At 41.7% G+C, this 20,790-nt stretch overlaps 1 pseudogene; it reads right to left on the bottom strand.

Moving 5' to 3' along the window:
• Positions 1-16,686: 16,686 nt before the first annotated feature.
• LOC127206145 (ubiquitin-60S ribosomal protein L40-like) lies at positions 16,687-17,044 on the bottom strand (annotated as a pseudogene).
• Positions 17,045-20,790: the final 3,746 nt, after the last annotated feature.

Genomic DNA, 20,790 nt, shown 5'->3' with positions numbered 1-20,790 from the left:
CTTAATTACACTTTGTATGCTCCTTTATCCGTGTCCCAGTGGGGACCCTCTTTGGTCCCCACCTGAGGCTCCACCCATCATTTCTGGGATCAGAAGTCCTGCCTTAATTCTCCATCCCAGATATTGGCCATTCAGCTTTTTATTTGACTAATTAGAAGGTGATGGAGAACAATTTCACAACATACAAAGAAAGGAAACGCTTCCTAATAATGACAATGCCGAAGTTCGGATTGCAATCAGATCTCTGGGTACAGAAATTAGTATCTGAATACAGAGTGAACAAAAACACCTTATAGTACATGTGTGTATGTCTGTGTGCATGTGGGTTTGTGTGTACATGCATGTGTTGTATATGCATGTGTATACACGTGTGCATGTGTGTACATGTATGTGCAAATGTGTATGCTTGTGTATATTTGTTCGTACATACATGTGTGTGTATGTGTATACAATTTCATTTGTAATTGGCCCAACATTAAAAGACCAATTGTTTATGAGCACAAACTAATGACATAGGGAAGTGGATTACTTCTGCCAAATCTAGGGTAGTTAATTTTTTTCTTCCTTTAATGACCAGTCCCCATTAAAAGAGACAAAAAATTGGGATTCTAGTGGGAGATCCTATATGTCCTCTGAATTTCTGAGCACCTCATCTATAAAACTGGGTTAATACTTTTTATAGAGAGTTTTGAGGAAGTAAATGGGTCAACAGATGAAAGGTTCATTCACAATGGCTGGTACACAGGTGTTCAATAAACAGTGATGAAATCCAAATTTATCTATCTTTCTTGATATCTGTCACTAGTGTTCAGAATTGGGATATAAGTTTACCTGGACAGCACCACAAATATATTACTTTAAAAAAAACTATCTACCAGATAATTCAATGTTCTGATTTACAATTTTTTCATGCTATAGGTGGAGGCCCACTTTTCTGTATACCACTTTCTACGGTAATGAAGGAAGAAGGTGTGAAACATGCTTCACAAAATTGAGATATTGGCTGTGGGGGTGGGGGTGGGGGAAATTATGACTTTCATCTGTTTTGTCTTTTTGTGTGTGTGTGTCATTTTCAGAAAGTGACTTTCCCAAAATATATTCTAACATCTGATGTTATTATCATATCTTTTGGAATTTTAAATTTTCTATGCATTGATAACATCCAGAAAATGAAAATGTAACTACTAAAACACTGTCAAAAATCAACATAAAATTTGTGTGGTTTTGTTAGAGCTGTCGTTAAGGCGATTAGGAGACAGAAGCCCAAACATGTTGAGGGGCCGGAGGATGAAGCCGATTCAAACTCTGGAATCACCTGACAAAGCACACACCATTTTGCTTGTTTGGCGACTCGCGCTCCATCATAGGGACTCACAGAACCTACCTTCTGAGAATCAACTCCTAGTCCAAAGCTTTTCGCTAAAGCTTCTCTTACTTGATAAAACCTAAGAATACTGAGCACGTGACAATGCTTCCATATCTTCAGCAATGCTTCAGCAATGAAGAACACGGGCTGCTCTTCCACAGGACCTGGGTTTAGTTCCCAGCACCTTCATGAAGGCTCACTACCAGAAGAAACTCTAGTTCCAGGGCATCTGACACCTTTCTCTTTCACCTTCCCATGGGCACCAGGCATGTAGGTGGTGCCCATACATACATGCAGTCAAAACACTCATACACATAAAATAAAAACAAATAATTAGAGACCAACCTAAAACCTGACTCACTACACTCGAGTAAGTTCCTAGCAACACTGGGCAAGATCCACATGGGTTGTTCAATACAAAATGCGTTACAAGGTTAATACATATTAAGTTAGAGCACACAGTGACTTTACAATGACAAGGCTTCAGGTGGTTGCAATAATTTTAATTTCAGTTGTGTACTTTTCATTTTGTCTTGTGTCTCAATCTGGGCAATGCCATTGGGGTAACAACAGCAATAAAAACCTTTCAAACAAACATTGAAAAATTTCTTTCCTCCAATGGATAAATTACTGTAAAGCATGCATCTGTCCTTAAATGTTGACACAAATTAAATATTTTCATGCAGAAAAATTTATATTGGCTTTCTTAAATAGATACGGAAAACAGGTATGTGTTTAGGACATGGCTATATTTTCCCCCTTTTCTGGCTATGACTGGTTAAACTTTGTTTGTGGTTCCACCCACCAATAAAATGTTATTTGGTACAAAGAATTTACAAATCAACTTTGCCAATGAAGAGATAGGCAGAGAGGAATATGCCATTAGCTTATTGCTGAGCCCTTACCCCACAGTAAAATAGGCCCATTTCTTCATTGTTTCATATGTGTTTCTCGATTTTGGTTGTAGAGCTGTGTCCTAAAGCTAAAGCAAATTTCTCCTGTTTTACTCTAGCCATCCTCATGAGTAATTATCCTAGATTTTTTCTTAATTTGAAAAAGTAAATGATGGGCAGAACAGGTGGCCCAGCGGTCATGTCCCCTTGCTGTTCAAGGGGACCTGAGTTCATTTTCCAGCTCATAATTGTCTGTAACAGCAACTCTGTGGATCCAGTGCCCTATCTTGGACACAGTCCTGCACCATCATGAACACACACACACATACACACACACATGCATGAGCACAAACACACTCGCACACACACTCTTGAATAAATGTTTGAGAAAAGAAAAGTAAATAACGTATATTCCCTGTCTTGGTTTGGGTGTCTATTGCTGTGATGAACCATCACCACCAAAACAGCTAGGGGAAGAAAGGGCTTATTTTGCTTAAACTTCCACATAACTGTTCAACTTCCACTGAAGTCAGAGCAGTAATTCAAACCAGGTAGGAACCTGGAGGCAGGAGCTGATGCAGAGGCCATGGAGGGTGATGCTTCTGGCTTACTCCTCGTGGATTGTTCATCCTGCTCTCACATCACCCAGGACCAACAGCCTAGGCGTGGCATCACCCACAAAACGTGTGCCCTACCTCATCAATCACCAATGTAAGAGAATGCCCTATAGGCTTGCCTACAGTCTGACCTTAAAGAACATTTTTTCAGTTCAGGATCCCTCCTTTCAGATGATTCTGTGACAAGTTGCCAGGACAACCCCTTTGGATGCTAATTTTAAGAACCACTTAAGACTAACTGTGTTCTGAAATTCTGAAAGCACTAAAGCATCCCAAATAGGTGATTAGACACTGTGATGCATTTATTTTACCTGTGGTATATTTATAGATTTAGATCAAGGGTAGTGTTTATCTAAAGGAATTATTTGAAGATATATTAATGTAGGTAATTTAAAGGTAACATTTGAAAATGTATATATTCCCTTTATAATTTGACAAAGATGATTAGACATTGTGGTGTATGTTCATTGAAGTAGATTGAATAAAGTAAGAGAAGAGAAGACTGGTAGATTGGTTTTGAGCCAATAGCCACCAATAGAATCTTGATAAGGAGCAACCTGCAGCTTTGGCGATATTGTCAACAGTTTTGCATTTGGTCCTGAGCGTTGGAGGCTGGTTCTTGCTTGCTTCCCAAGGTTACCATTGATGCTTAGTTTCCTGAGGATGGGGAAAGAGAACACATCGAAGAATAGAAATAAAAAACCAAAGTACTCTTTGTGCCAGGCAGGGGCTTTCACTCAGTATTCTACTCTGCACTTATGAAGGAAGGTTGGGAGATCAGGGGATGTGGTGTCAGGGTATTGAAAGGGAACCTCAGTTATTTCTGATAGAAAATTTCTCCTAAATCTTTTAAATCTTCTTGTGGTTTGCTTCCTTGGTGGCAGGTGTAGTAAAGCAGATTTCTCAGGTTTTGTCCCAAGATGCCATTAATAACATGGAAAGAAGGGGTGGGAACCTTGAGGGTAATTGCACAAGCCTTGTAGGATGCTTACGTGATAGCAGCAAAGTGGGAAAATTTAGTTGTGGGCTTCCATTTTGTTTTATCATCTTAGAAATATGGTGCCAAGCGCCCAGCTGGATTTTCTTCAGCTTGGTTATTTGAGCACTGAGAGGAGAGAGAGAAGAAGGAAAATAAGGGGGAGGGGTGGGTCTTTTCATTCTCATCTTCTTCTTTTCTTTTCTTTTTCCTTTGGTTTTTCAAAACAGGGTTTTCCTGCATAGCCCTGGCTGTCCTGGACTCACTTTGTAGACCAGGCTGGTCTCGAACTCACAGTGATCTGCCTGCCTCTGCCTCCTGAGTGCTGGGATTAAAGGCGTGCACCACCATGGCCCAGCTTTCATCCTGATCTTGTGTTGTCATGTAGTGGTAAAGTCTCCTTGACTCTGTTCGAACCACATGAAATTGCTGTTTTTATTGGTCAGAATGGTGAAATCCAGCAAGTTCGCATGGGCTGATGAGGAACATCTGTGTCCCCATTCTATCCAAGTGTCTACTGAGGGCTGCCTAGTGTAAGAGAGTGTGCAAAACCAAAGGTGCTGCTGGAGTCACTTGTCCTGGGACGAGGTTATTTTATTTCTTGGTGTTTTGGCTGAGTCCTACAACTCTTTTAAGGCAGATCTCCCAAGTATTTTCTCTGCAAGTTCTCATGGGGTTTTTCCCCCATTATTTTTCTTTTTCTGAAAAGTTCCTTATTTGTTGCTTAAAAATGACTAACTCGTACCCATAACTTTTGATTTCACTTTCTACTCCACATGAAGAAAATATGTCACAATCTCAAATTTTCATAACTGCACTTCAAGGGCCATAAACTATTCCTTTAAGTGGATAGTTTATTAGCCATTCTGGAGTTTGGGCACAACTGGGTGGTTGGGTTGCTGTCTGTGTTTTAAGCCTTTTCTGTTATTTCAGGCTAGTTCCCCAGGACATGTTTCCCAAAGTGAGATTACTTGGTCCAACGGTATGAACATAGACAAATCTCATGGTACATGTCAACTACAAATAGCTTTGTTTTCAAATACTGTTTGGTATATGAAGTTTGACTCCCCATCATTCACAGGATATGCTAAAACCTTTGTAAATGACCTGCCTACATGGTGGTCCATAGCCATACTCAGTGACGATATAATATGGTAATCTACATAGAGAAAAGGGGGCTGGAGTTGTTTCTGTCAAAAGATCAACTTGCTTTTCTCAAAAGGAATGATTCTGAACAAGCTGATCCCAAAATGACTAAACTCTCCAGGCACACAGAATTTCTTCCAGTCCCATTTATAATTATTTTGCCTTGAGGAAATGAAGAAAAAGGAGACCAAGTGTTAGCCTATGTTTAGGAATTTTCTAGAGAGTAAGTTTTAATTCTTACTTCTCATGGAAGGAGTAATAACAGGTGGGTTATGCTTTGCTTTAGATCAGTGGTTCTCAACACTCCTAGTGCCTTGGCACCTTAATATGGTTCCTCAGGTGTGCTAATGCCCAACCATAAAATTATTTTTGTTGCTACTTCATAACTGTACATTGTTATGAATTAACATATCTGACACATATATGACCCCTGTGAAGGGTTGTTTGACCCCAAAAGGGTCATGGTTTAGATGGTGTGTTTTGGCCTAAAATGTATGACTTACCAGAGATGAATCAATGATGGTCAGTGGTCCTTTTCAGGGGTATTCTTGGAGATCCCTATATGCATATAAATAATATAAGTTTACTTGAATGCAGGGAAGCAAGATGACCAGTGCTGATGTCATTCTTCCTGCTCTATTTATGATACAAAAACAAGGCAATGACATGAATGTCTGGTTCAGATGTCATGGTCTTAAGAGCAGGCGGCCGTGGGGAGCAGAGCATACAGAGAAAGAATAGATCACAGAATTGGGGCATGGTCACCTGGTGTGCTGGATGTTTTGCTAATACAAATGATGCCTTGATTCCAGCAGATCCTAGGATCCGTGATCAAGCCATGATGGAAACGGTGTCACTAACACAACACCAATAACCAGCCAGAACCCCTGAAGGACGTAAGTGGAGACAAAAAAGAATTTCCTTGGAGATTGGGCGAAGCATGTGGGGAAGGTGCTTGTCACGGCCACTAGAAGACACTTCCGCAAACCAGCCAGTCATGGATCCTACAGCTCTGGGTGTAACCTGGGTGCCACTGCTTGCTACCTTCACATCCCAGAGTTGCCCTGTGTAATCATTTCCCCTTGAGTCTCTGTCTTGGCGTCTCAAAATGAGGCCTCTTGTTATGAGATGCCAAAAGTCCCTTTGATTTCCCATTTTCCTTTAATATATACGGATGTATGAAAACAAGGTTTATGCATGACATTGATTTTGACATTTGCTGTCAAAATGTTATCTTTTGACAGCAAAATGGATTCCTGAAGACTTAAAAGATATAATTACTTCAAAATGACTTGAGGTTAAACGAGACTCTTACTATGTGATTCCATGGGTGTTAGTGTGAGAAGAAAAGCAAAACATCAAGTTGAAAGGATTCATCAAAATTCATGGATTCGTGGAAAAACTCATTAGGAGGGAGTCAAGTTGGATAATATTGTTAGAGCTGTGGTGGCGAGGATGCTTATGGCAACAGGCGTTATTTACTTGAAATCTGCCATACCCATGCCCTGTACATAGGTCTTTTAATCTGTCCTAAGTGTGCTGAGGCTGACAGTAAGCATCTTAAATCTACTCAAAAGAGCTCTTGCTCTCTGAAGTGATCTCAAAACCGACCTTGCCTCTGTTTTGGCTAGACAGCTCTTCAGCTGTTGAGATCCTTCAGCTGGTGGTGACTGCTCTTCATCTGGCAGAAGCACAAAACAGCCCTTGAGATAAGGACTGCTCTGAGAAGTTGTAGTAGGGGCTGGCAGAGAGGAGAGACAGCTGGAGGACTCGCTGGAGTACCATGAAAAACAAATTACCCCAGAGAAGCCATTTGTGAGTCCCTCCTTCTGGAGACCAACTAAAGTCGTTAAAAGAGCTGTCTTCTTGCACTCTTCGGGGCATCCTCTCTTGACTTGTGGGTGTAGCTCAATATCTCACAATGTTTATGCTTCAAAAAGCTAATTTGGAAACAAACAGTTTCAAAGATTTTCTAGAATGTATTAGCATGCACTCTCACAACTGCCAAGAGTCTGACATCATCGCCTCCTGTGTCTTCCAGAGTAATATTAATAATCGCTTCATGCCACGAACTGTCCTTGAAGTTAATACTTAACATAAATTGACATGTATTTCAGTATCTTTCCCCCACAAATTGTATTATTCTTTCAAATCAGTGTACCCTGTATATTTTATTAACTGATGAAAGAAAGCTCTGCTTGTAGGGGGTGAATTTAAAAATTTTGTAGGCTGAAAATTTATAGACTGAATATGTTTATTGGATATGAATATCAAGTCAAAGCAAACGTTTTAGTTTGGATAAGGGTGATGATAATATAAATGGCCAAATTTAGGGCTATATGTTAATATATGTCCATTATCTAGAGGTGAGAAGGAGGAAAAAAGGGTTTTAAGAAGAAAAATATGCTTGCATTTCTAAACACTGCATTTCCAGTTAAAGTAATTTATTATGAAATAGTGAGCTATGCATTTCTATCTTGTGACTACAGCAGGGCCCTCAGTGTGAACTCATGTCATATACACTCTGAGATTGGAGCTTATCTGAAAAGCTCATGGTGTGCTTCTCTGGGAGCTGTTTGAAAGAGGTCCAGGAAGTCTCCCGAGAGAAAGCGTGAGTCATTCCAAGGCAGAGAAAAAGTTGAGCAGAGAGCAGGAGGAGGGAGAGCCCTTCTCTGTGTGTGTACTGCTCGTCTTTGTTTTCTATAAGCCTATTTCAGTCCACTGTCTATTGTTGTGACAAAAGGCTTGAGCAGAGCAGCTTAGAGGAAGAAATATTTATTGTGGCTCATGGTTTCTGTTCCTGGTTGGCTGACTTCATTGCTATGGGCCTGCAGTAAAGCCGAATGTTACGGCAGGGAAAGCATGGGAGAGCCAGATGGCTCACATGGGAGAAGGTTAGCCCTTCAAGGGCTCACTTCTGGACATGCTTCCTCCACCTCGTCCCCTCCAGCTCTAGCTTCTAGTACTCTCTAATGAACAATTCAGCTGTGTTCTTTCATATTTCTGGTCCTGGCGATTCAACTGAGGGTCTTAAGCTTGCTACGTAAGCACTATACTACCAAGCTACATTCCCAAGTACTGCTCATCAGATTTTGAACCCATGTTAAAAGGATCAGAACCATCACAAGACAATCGCTTCCTGAAAGTCCTGCCTTGGAGCAGTGCGCCATTGGGGACCAAGGTGTTTATACACAAAACTTTGGGAACTGTTTCAGTTCAAACACTGGTAGTACCAGTGATGGCTACCATAGCTGTCATCTTAACACAATATAGAATTCCCTGGGATGAGTCTCAATGCGATTGTTTATATCACAGCGGTCTGTGGGAACGGATGTGGGGGATTGCTTTAATTATTAACAAAGGTGGGGAAAACACCCTGTGTGAGCAGCATCAATTCCCGAGTTTGGGTCCTGGACCACGTAAGTGCACAGAAACAGCTGAGCACAACCGTGCATGTCTTCTGTTTGTTTTCTCTCTGCTCTTGAATGTGGATGTGACTATTTCCTTCAAGTTCTCACCACAACAAGGAGCTGGAATTTTGCATTGTAATGTGAAAAAGCCTTTTCTCTTTTAAAAGCTTTTTGTTAAAGTATTTTATTATAGCAACGGGAGTGAAGCTAGGATAGTGAGGTTCTTATTTTTTCTTAGTGATTGAGCTAGACCTTAGTGGAAAGACCACAAACAAATCATAGAGCTTGCCTTAAGGTTCTCTCAGAAAGAGAAATTGAGGGGTAGTGGGGGGGGTGGGAGAAACAGAAACAGAGACAGAGAGAGAAGGTGGGGGGGTGGCGTTTTGAACAGTGGACACCTGCATGCTCGATTCTGCTCAGTCCAAGAAACGGGACACTTCAGTTGTCCTTATCTTCTGCTGAAAGCCTGGTGGATCCCTGGTGAATCACTGGTAATGAGTTCACATAGAAGACCAAGGTGGGTAGTGTCTCATGTCAGAGGAAGACCACTGCAGTAGCGTCAGGCACTCACTCAGAAGGAAGACCTGAAAGCAGGCATACACAAACAGCTTTCCCTTAGACCTCTCTGTATACATGCTGCTTTTTGGAAGGCACCACTGATATTGAGGGTCATTTTTCTCTTTTAAATTCTCCCTGAAAATATTAGTAAATGAATACCCAAGGTTCGTCTCCTAGAAGTCACCCCTTTCCCTCAGTAGATTTGATAGTCAATAAACATACCAGGGAGATCAACTCCTTAAGTTGTGGTAACTTGGCAATTTGATACACAGCCCACATATTCTACCTCATGGTTAATTTTCAAACAAAGAAGTTAGAATTGTTCCTGATGTCACTCATACAAATAAAAATGCACCGATGTTCTCCCCAAATAGGTAGCAAAGTCCCTGCTTGGTCTTTAGAGATCATGTAATATACGCATAATAATATAATTTAAGAAAACTTATAATTTCTTACTGATAGTGATTTAATTCATAATGTAGAATATGGCAAAGAAATAGGAAAGGAATGAATACATACTTATTTCATGTGTATATACAAACATATTCTCGATGAAAGAAGAAGGACATACTCATGGCTGTTGTTACTATTCACATAATTTATATACATGATCACGTGAGTATAGCTAGTAGTTACAACCACCTTCTTCTACCCATTACAAACCCCCTCTACACTCAGCAAGGACTTCGGCAGTTCTTGCTTCATTCCAGGAAGTTGTGGGCTATATCTTGTTAGGTGGATTGGGTTGTTACAGCCACCATGAACAATCTGACCACATCGTTCCAAGGCCTTTAAGAACCGGTTGACAGGGAGAAGTTGAAAGAATTTGCAGCTGCAGGTTAGAGAATCCCTAGAGTGGAGGTCATAGTGCGGATAGGGATGTGGGCAGTAACATCTGGAGCATACAGATGCAGAGGTGAACAAAGGCAGGGATGCGGGCAGTAACATCTCGGAGAATACAGATACAGAGGTGAACAAAGGCCCCTTCAGAAGTGGAGGGAGGCCATTCAGGCTACCTTTTGGTGAAGAATCTGGATGCCCGATTTGAATGAGGCTGAGTTCGAAAGTGATGGCCTCCTTGGATTGGGAGAGGAAATGTACAGACAGTGTAACATTCAGGCAAGGTTATTGCTGATTGAATTTATCCGATTTACAGTGAGAGACACTTGAAGAATGCAGCTGGGAAGTAAGGAACATGGACTTGGCTAAAATGGCACATAACGCTTCAAATAGGGCAGATGGAGCCATGGTGAAAGAGTCTGTCACTGCTCAGGATTGAGCACAGACTTTGTATTGGGGCGATATGGATGGCATCTTAAGGACAGGAACCCACTTGGTGCTAATTTTCTGTGTTAGCTATTTTTCTCATCAATGTGACCAAACACTTGATAAGGACTTCAGGAAAGAAGGTTTTTTTTTTTTTTTGCCTCATGATTTGAGGGCACATCATGGTCAGAAAGGGCATTTGTGGGAGTGGCTTGCAGCTGTTGGATCAGGAGTATGTAGTAATTTTCTCATATGTAGACAGATAATAAAGCAAATATTAGAGCTAGAATCAAGATTAGACCATAGCACTGCAATGCCCTATCTCCTTCTTCTTATTAAAAAACCCCAAACATTGCCAAGCTTACAAGCTTACACGCAGGTTTATGGGTATAATTTACATTTAAATCACATCAGAGTTTTTTTTTTTTTTTAATGAAAATACCCAAGGTACTAGGGACCATAACAAGCTAGTGGAAAGGGTACCAGGGAGCAGAGGCCTATGTACAATGGAACAAAGTGGGCATGGTGAGATCAGGTTCAGTGAACATCAATCACATGCTAACTTTTAATCAAGAGAGGCAGTCTTCTGGTACAGTGGTGACATAATGGGCATATGAGACCACTGTTGCTTTGGCAAGATGGAGTTTTGACATAATATGTCCATCTTGGTGTCCTATTGCAGTGAAGAGAAGAGAGGGGGAAAGTATTTAATGGGGAGATTGCTTACAGCTTCAGATGCTTAGTCCATTATCATCATAGCTGGGAGCATGGCAGCATGCAGGCAGGCACGGTGTTGGAGGAGTAGCTGAGAGATCTACATCCTTATTCTCAGAAAGAGAGAGGGAGAGAGAGAGAGAGAGAGAGAGAGAGAGAGAGAGAGAGAGAGAGAGAGAGAGAGAGAGAGAGAGAGAGGGCAACATTCTGGTCCTGGCGTGGGCTTTTGAAACCGAAAATGCACCCCCAGCAACATACCTACTCCAACAAGGACACACTTCCTAGCTCTTCCAAACAGTTGACCAAATTGATGAGCTATGAGGGCCATTCTAGTCTCAGTCAAACCACCACAGTCGGCTTTGCTGGCTGGCTGATGTATGAGGCTGGAGTGGGTTTGGAAACTGATAACATCAAACATGCCAGGAGGCTTCACTCATCCCAATAGCAGGAGAAGAAGCAAGGAGCGACACACTATTGGAAGCAGAGGGCATTAGGTCACACTGCAGGCATCCAGCAGCGACTGGAATAATGCAACAGATGGGGGAAAGATCTACGGCATCTAAAGATGCAGCAGAGATTTGTGATGTAACCTCCGCACACAAACTCAGCTTATCTCTGGGTTAGCTGCTTATGAGTCATGGTGACCCAAACAACTTAAAGGTTAAAGGCTTGCTTAGACCCCTGGATTCAGAAAGTTGCATCTCTCACAGTGGAGTAGGTATGGTGGAAAATCTTATATCAGCCTGGACAGGAAGCAGAAAGCAGCCCCCTCCTGCGCCCCCCAAAGGCAAACCCTCAGTGACTTACTTCCTCCAGCTAGTTGGCACTCCTGTTGTTTCCACACTTCCCAAATGTTGCTGCTAGGTAGGAACCAAGTTCTCAACACAAGAACCTACGTGGGGGCATTTTATAATTCTACCACAAGGTCTAATACAATTTCTAGAAAAGTGGATGATCTGTATTATAATCACTTATGCTTATGAAAACAAACACCAGGAGCTGTATTTGGTAATAAGGAAGATGTTTAGTAAAAATAAAACATCCCTTTAAATGGAATTGTAAGTGTTTTTAGTGAATTATTCCTGAAGGCTAACCTGAGCCTGGGTCTAGAAAGATAGTGATATGGGGGTTGGGTCATGGTTCTCAACTCTTTGGAGATAAATTTTTCTTTCAGCTGACAGTATTTCGGACATATGTGCCCCTTCTCCACATGAATGTCTGCTCTGTTTGGCCACCTCATTTATGCTAAGGTTGCTTTTCAAGTCGGAGTCTACCCTCTTTCAAAACTGATAAAGATTGTCCCTTCTTCCTAATCTGTATACCCTGCAACAACCCAATATATTACTATAGGCCTGCCTAGTAGATGTCAAAAATGAAGCTAATAAGAATCATCATCATCATCATCATCAACAACAACCATCACCCCCACACCACAGACTGAACAGTGACAAGAGGTAGAAGTGAGCAATGCTCGTAAGTAGCCTTTGTCACCACAGGTCCGAGTGAAAACCTCCAGCCTTTGAGATGAACTCTTTAGTGAAACTGCCTCACCATGTGACAGAGAGACCCTCAAGTGCTTCTTTAGATCTTTTAAAAGGATCCTGTGAGGAATTGTAAATCTAGTTCCCTGGTTTGGCACACTTTCAAGACATGGTTGATTCCCTTGACTTCTCCTCATACCTAAATGTCTATAAAAGCTGTAAAAACAAGTTTCCTGCAAAAGACCACGGCCTCTAACATGAAGTCCCTTTGGTTCTAAAGCAAGACTAAATGGAATTTCCAACAAATACTGAGAGATGTGAAGTTTTGTCTGTTCCTCTTTCTACCGGGGTAATTACATTGTTCCTGATGTTGTTTTTGTCCATGGACAGACAAATGGAGAAACCGTAAAAGATTTGTGCAACAACACCAATTGTACAGATTGTGGGAAAGGCAGTTTTCTTAGAACAGAAGGTGGTTTGGGCTTGTCTTCAGAAAAACTGGAAATCATGGCCTGTCATGTGATGTGGACAGCACACGTGCAGAGGAGGAAGATGCACGGCAGTATGGAAATGCATCAGGGACATTTTTCTTTGTATTGCATGCTTACAGCTAGTTAACCAGAGCTCATCCACCCTCACCCCTGCACACGAACTCCATTCTATGTGACCTCCAGAGTAACCAGATTCAATAAGTGACTTTATCTTCCTTCCCTGCTTGTCTAGACACAAGGACAGCCTTCCTAATAAGCATTTGTACGCCTATCACTTTAGGGAGATACGTTCACTCTGGGTCTTATAAACTGAATTCAATACACTTATCTCTCATTTTAAAACTGATTTGTTTATTTGTGTTCTCTATGGGCTTGGGAGCTCACGGAGGGTAGGAGCTTTCCCTAGGTCCTATAACTGCCAATAATTGGTATACAAACGGCTGGTTCCCACAGTGCCTTTTTTGTTTGTTTGCTGTTTTGTTTGTTTGTTTTTATTTTTAACAAGTCATTCCTATTTTAAAAATATCTACTCACTTGGCAATGGAAGCATGTATTTAAATTGCCAAACAGGCTTTGCCCTAAGGTAGAGTCACTTAAAAGCCATCAGCTTGGATTCCAATAAAACATGAGACAACTTCTAAAGTGGGAACCACTGATACCGAATACTGGTCTTTATCCTCACTAGCGCAGTCCATGGTTCGCTCTCCATGGCCTTTTCCATTCTGAAAAGATGCCTGAGATTCTCAATGTACTGTGATGGGATCAATGAAAGAAGATGGGCGAGTCGTTCTCTTCCGATGGAAAAGTCAGGTCATGATTTATTCGATTCTATTCTACAGCTGCTACATAAGGCACCTTTGCCATTTTTCCTTGCTATACCTAGCTCCAGAAATAAAACTGTGTGAATTTCCCTGAGAAGGGAAAATAGAATTTATATTTCAAGTTGAATGGGGGTGGCTGGGGATGGGAACACGGGGGATCAGGTGGGGGAGGATGGAGAGAGAGAAGACTGGGAGAGACAACTGGATTTGGGGGTATTTCAGGAGTGAGGTAGAAACTCAGTGCAGTGGAAACTCCCAGGAACCTATGAGGATGACCTCTGCTAAGACTCCTAGTAATGGGGGACATAGAGCCTAAACTGACCATCTCCTGTAACCAGGCAAGTCTTCCGGTGGAGGAAGTAGGACACCAAATCAGCCACGAAACCTTTGACCTACAATTTGTCCCACCTGCAAGATGTGCTGGGGTAAAGATGGCACAAAAATTGTGGGAGTGGCCAACCAATGACTGGTCTAGATTAAGACCCATGCCATGTCATGAGAGGGAGCCCATGTCTGACACTGCCTGGAAGGCCAAGACCCAGATACTGGACAGCGTAGAGACCTAGGATAAAACCAAATCTGACTATTGCCCACCCAAAAGTCAATTAAATGATTCATAATGATATTTTGCTATACTCATAGAGTGGTGCCTAGCCTAATCATCATCAGAGAGGTGTCATCCAGCAGATGCAGAGACCCACAACCAATCCTTAGGTAGAGTTCGGGGAATCCCAAGAAAGAGGAGGGGGAAGGATTGAAGGAGCCAGAGGGGTCAAGGACACCACAAGAAAGCCCACAGAATCAACTAACTTGGCCTCATCAGGGCTCACAGAGACTGAACTGATAGTCAAGAAACCTGAATGGGCCTGACCTAGGTCCTCTGCCTGTATATTACAGTTGTGTATCTTGGTGTTCTTGTGGGACTCCTAACAGTGGGAGCAAGGGCTGTCTCTGAGTCTGTTGCCTGCTTTTGGTACCCTTTCCTCCTACTGGGTTACCTCTTCCAGCCTGCACAGGAGAGGATGCAATAGTCTGACTGCAATATAATATGCTCTGTTTGCTTTGATATGCCTGGGAGGCCTGCTCTTTTCTGAAGGGAAATGGAGGAGGACTGGATGTTGGGGGAGGAAGGGATGTGAGATGAGGAACCGAAAGGAGGATGGGAGGGAAAACTGTGGTGGAAATATAATAGATGAGGTAACAAATGAATACATTTTTAAAATGAAAGAAAACTGTTTGAAAATCACACTTCTCTTTCTCCTTCCTGTCCATCAGGCTTGTTTCTGAAACTATGATGTTCACTGGAATCTCATATCCCTTGTGTACCCTTTCGTACTTAAAATGTGGTTTCTTTTTAAAATTTTGAAAAATTATTTTTTTTTGAAATTATAATCTAATTATCTATTTTCTCCCTCAAACCCTTCACATAACCCTACTTTGCTCTCTCTTAAATCCCTGGCCTCTCTCATTCCCTCTCTCAGCATTTCTTAGTCACCTGCAGTTCTTTCTCTAGGGGTAAGGCCTAATGAGCTTTCCCATGTTAGCCTGTCAATTAGTGTTGTCCTTCTTCAGGTCATGTTTAGGCAGCCATGTTGGTGAAAGCCATCACTGGTGTTTCTAGCAACTTCCTGATCCTCTGGTTCTTACGATACTCCCATCCTGGCTTCTGCAATGATCCCTAAGGTCTAGCTGCAGGAGCTGCAGTGTAGATGGATCAGTTTGGGCTGGGATCCACAACTCTGCATTTGTGGCTGTCTGTAACCGTCTCTGGCTATAAGAAAAAGACACTTTCTTGATATCAGACAGAAGTACACTTAGCTCTGAAGAGCTGGAGCCAGGAACCACAGATGAAAGGGAGAATGGGACATCCATCTTCTGGGGGGCTGGGTTATCGTAATATGGTCTTTTCCAGTTCCACCCACTTACCTGAAAATTCCATGGTTTCATTCTTTGTTAGAGCTAAATAGTATTTTATACTATAGAGTATATGCATCAGAAGTGTGTGGTTTTTTTTAAGTTTATTTATTTATTATTATGTACACGGTGCTCTGTCTGTAGATGTACCTGCAGGCCAGAAGAGGGCGCCAGATCTCACTATAGGTGGTTGTGAGCCACCATGTGATTGCTGGGAATTGAACTCAGGACCTCTGGAAGAGCAGGCAGTGCTCCTCACCGCTGAGCCATCTCTCCAGCCCCCAAGTGTGTGGTTTCTTATCTATCCATTGTTTTCTAGTTTAAGGCTAGGAGATGGCTCAATGAGTTAAAAGCTTGCTAAAGGACCAGGGTTCAGATCCCCACCCTCCCTCCTAAAAGCCAAGTATGGCAACATGTATCTGTGACTCTAGCAGATGTAGACAGCTCCCCAAGACTACTGGTTAGCCAGCTCAGTGGAATCAGGAGCTCCAGGGTCAGTGACAGAATCTATCTCAGAAAGGTAAGATGAAGAGGGACGTGCCATTGACCTCTAGACTCCATATACACATGCACACATGTACGTTGTAACTACACACAAACACACACAGTCCATATATAGACATGTATAGATACATATTATATTGCCCATTTTAAAATTAAAAACAGAGATAGATACACTAGTTAACAATAGATCTATTTCTTAGTATAAATAGTAAGACAGACTTAGTTTTCTAAAAAAAAAAATCTAACTTTCAACAGTCTACTGTCCATTTTAACAGTTTGGAGACATTTGATAACTATATATTTGTGCTTCTGTTTTGATGGTCCACTTTCATCTTTGAATTATCAAAATGTTTTCCAGAATTTGTTCATGGCTTTGGCTTTTGGCCTCAGCGTCATATAACCACCACATAATTTTATTTACGGTGTAAGGAAAAGGCCTATTTCTTCTTCTTTTTATTTTTTTTCTTCGTCTTTTTCTTTTTTTAACTACTCCAATCGATGGGGTCGTTGGCCAGGTATGGCCTCAGCTTTATGGGACCTTCCTCCTGGGGCATAGATTGTAGGGCTGGCCACACTTCTTGTAGCAGTTGACTGCATAGGGGTGTAGATGTGCACAACACTGGTGGCACATCATCTTGTCTCACTTGTCCTTAGGGGCCAGCTGTCGAGGGGCTGGCTGGGTGCTGCCACCACTCAGGCACAGCACCAGGTGCAAGATGGACTCTTTCTGGATGTTGTAGTGGACAGGGTGAGGCATCCCCTGGCTGCTTGTCAGGCGGGATGCGTTCCTTGTCTTGGATCATGGCCTTGACATTCTCAATGGCGTCACTGCACTTGACCCTAGGAGTGATGGTCTTTCCCACCAGGGTCTTCACGAAGATGTGCATGTTGGCGTCTGCCGCTTGATTGCCTCATTGAAGAGAATACGAGAAGGCCTATTTCTACATTCGCCTTCTGTGAATCAAGACGAGCAGGTCATCATAACCGTGTGCACTCTGGAAGGCCAGCATTGGGATGCATGCTCCAGGCCTGTGCCAGGGGAGCTTTCTGAAGCTGTTTGAGTTATAACCCTTAATCCAAATGAAATATAATTTTATTTGAGGTAGATCTGCAAGTGGGAGAATGACTATTAATTCTACAGTTCCAAAATAACTAATGTGTTTGGTTTGAAGCCAGGTACACTGTGAGCCCAGGATTTAAGTGCTCACATGGGAAATGCAGAGAGAGACTTTAACATATGGATTCTCAGAAGAAAATGCAACCATTCCGTACAAGAAATATTGAGTTATTCTTAGTACTTTTTAATGTGTGGTTGACTATATATTTTTGAGTGGTGCCATTTTTAACACTTGGCAATTCAGGCCACAGATCTTCATTTCCTGAGGTAATTTTAATAACTCACCCATTCACACAGCAAACAGCTAGAAGGGGGCTGATTGTACAGTATTGTATTGTACTTGGTTTGACAAAAAAAAGGAAAAGAAAGAAAAAAAGAAAGAAAAGAAATGAGAAGCAAGATCTGTTTTTGCTGAATTACAATATTCTTTGAAAATTGAGCTAACAGATTCAGCCAGCAAGTAAGAAACAGAATGGAACTGTATGTTAATGTATTAAAATTTTCTGTTGCTGGCATGAGTCCATGGTTGGTGTTACTTAGGAGGCTGAGGCAGGAAGATGTCTTGAGCCTAGAAGTTCAAGACCAGTGTAGGCAGCATTGAGAGACCGTCTTGAATGAATGGATGAATAGATGGATGGATGGATGGATGGATGGATGGATGGGTGGATGGGTGGATGGATGGATGAAAGAACATGCATATGCTTTTGGTTGCTGCCAGGATGTGATCAAACATTCTGACCAAATGCAACTTGAAGGGTTAAGGGTTTATTTGGCTTAGAGGTTACATTCCTCATCAAGGGAAGCTAAGCCATGAGCTGGAGGGGCACTACTTACTGACTTCTTCCCATGGTTGGCTCAGCTAGGTTTCTTATACAACACAGGACTAACTGAGCAGGGGTGGCACCACCCACAGTGCGCTGGGCCCTCCCCCTGTGGCTCATTAATCAAGGAAATACGCTATAAACACACCCATCAGCCAATCTGATGGAGACAATTCTTCTATTGAAATTCCCTCTTCCCAGATGACACTAGTGTGGGTCAAAGACACAAACTCACCAGCACGTGTTCTCTTAACACAGGGAGTGGTGCTGAAGGGTCTGCCTTTGAGGATCTTGCAGTCTGATGATATGGAGAGAGGCAATGCTGTGAGGTATGGGAGGATAGTCATCCATCCTTAAGCTATGTCAGTCATCATGAGAGCACTGTTGACACAGCATCAAGTGCTGTGAGAACCAGCTTCAAAAAAGGAATAGGAGTTGATACGGCTTGAGGAAGGAAGACAGGCCATTTGGCTTATTTTCCCATGTATATTGATAGGGCAAAGAGAAAAGGTTTGCTATGAGCTGGAAAAAAAGCTTTCATCGAGGAGCTGTGCCACAATCGGTGAGAAAGTTATGTGTTACATTGCTGAATGTATATGTCTTGGTACATGCGTGTCAAAGATAAGGAAATGGGAAGCCAGCCAGGCAAGAAAAACATCACAAGCATCGGGGCAATAGGTGGACATATGTAGGCATAGGGAAGTCGTCTGAATAAAGAAGGATTCTTATAGTTTAAAATAAAATTAATTTAGGGATGATTAAGATCTGACTGAAGGGGTGGACCAAATCAGAATTAAATTAAGAATATTTAAAGAGTTAAAATATCACATGGGGGAAGAGCTACTCACTCTACGACGTAGCCAGAAGCAAAGGCTGGGTTGAAATAATGGCTCCATCATTCTCTGTCCAGATTACCTTGAACAAATGTTCTAACTTCTGTGGATTCATCTATGAAAAGGGGAAATGAGAGGTATTGTCTCACACAACTATTGTGGAGGTTCAATAAATTGATATTTTTAAATGTTAGAAGAAGACTAACCTCCCCATCCATCCATCCATCTATGCATCAATCTCTGATCTACCTCATCTAACTATAAATAAAAGGTTATGTACAAAGCAATAAAAACCACTAGAGATTTTAAGCAGAGGGAGATCAAGAGAAAATTTGCATGGACATTTCTGAGGCTCGAAGGTGAGATAGACCTTATTTCATGAATATCTCCATAAACAGAGTGGATCTTGGTTTAGGGCAGGGAAATACCACACAATTTGAAGACAAGATATATTTTAAAGAAGTCAAGGGGTAACCATGTGCATGCAGGTACTTGTAGCCAAGCATGGCTCTGAGATGGAGGTTCTTAGAGATGGGGAGCATGGACAACAAATGGGGAAGTTATGCTCGGACGGACCTCAGAGCATCATAAACGGAGTCGAAGCACTTAGCTTGTATTTGCTCAAATAATCATCATCATTAGGTAGAATTTCATCTTCCTTTGTGCTTTGTGCAATTCTTTTGCCATCTGTTCTAGGAACAAGGCAGGATGTCAGTGTCATATAAACGGAAAGTGAATTCTAAAGGAGCTTTCTTATTGGAAAACGTGTCCTGGAGCATTTCACTAAATTACAAAGAAGACAGAGAGAGGGAAGAGCTGAACTTTCCAGACACTTGGATTTAGCTGAGTGATGTCAAAAAATTATTTCAGTTGGGGGTTTAAAAAAAATGATGAAAGAAAACAAAACAAAAACCAGGTCATGAAATGACCCCGAGGCAAAGTCTTAAATCTTAAAGGTCAGCAGGGCAGTGTGCTTTAAGAACTGTAATTATGGTTCTTAATTCTTCAGTGGGCTTACTGTGTCCTGTTAAGGTCATTCCCTCCCATATACCACAGCTCATAATGTCATTTGAGGCTTTCTTCCAGTTTCTCCAGGTATTACAGCAGCTTGATGTGTTTTTGTACATTAATCTTGACTCTGAGGGTAGCGATGAGTTCATCCAACTCTTTTCCATCATGTTAAAAATTCTTTTCAATTAAAAACCCATCTCCACACATGGAATTAGCATTAAGAGAGACCTGTTCTGTCTAAAACAACAAACACTGAGATAGCTCAAGAATGGTTCTATAAATCACTGCACGTAGAACTGACTTCAGGTTTCTGTGTTTTGTTTTTTTTTTTTTTTAAGTGAGCAAAAGTTGAGCTGATGAGAATTTGGCCCGTATGGTTTGTTCCTGTTGGAATAGGTCCCTTTCACTGCAGTGCCTTAGTAGTTTACTGTACATTCATGTGAGATATTGTGAAGGTATTTTAACAAAGCTATCAACTATGAAATACTTTATACAAAACATTGTGATTACAAAGGCAATAAACGAAACAGTTAAAATGCAGGAGAGAATGCTGGGTGAAAGAGGATTAGAAAGGCTGTTGATGAAATCCTGTGGATTTCTCCAGGCCCTGGTGTGCAGAAAGCGTGCAATGCGTGAATAATTCATCTAGAAATTCTATCGTAAAGTTGTATCAGTTTCCGCAGTAAAACCTGGCTCTGGAGGAGGAAAATACATCAACATCTGTGACAAGCTCTATGAAGAGACAGTGGCAGAGCCTCTCAGGCACCAGGAGCAAAGCAAAATATAATAAATTCCCTTAAGTGTCAAATTTGTGTCGGCTGAATAATGACACCATATGTCTGGGTTGCCGT

This window comes from Acomys russatus, chromosome 2 (genome assembly GCF_903995435.1).
Source record: "Acomys russatus chromosome 2, mAcoRus1.1, whole genome shotgun sequence".
Taxonomy (NCBI): Eukaryota; Metazoa; Chordata; class Mammalia; order Rodentia; family Muridae; genus Acomys; species Acomys russatus.
Note: the sequence above shows the minus strand (reverse complement) of the source record. Positions and strands in the feature narration are given on the sequence as shown.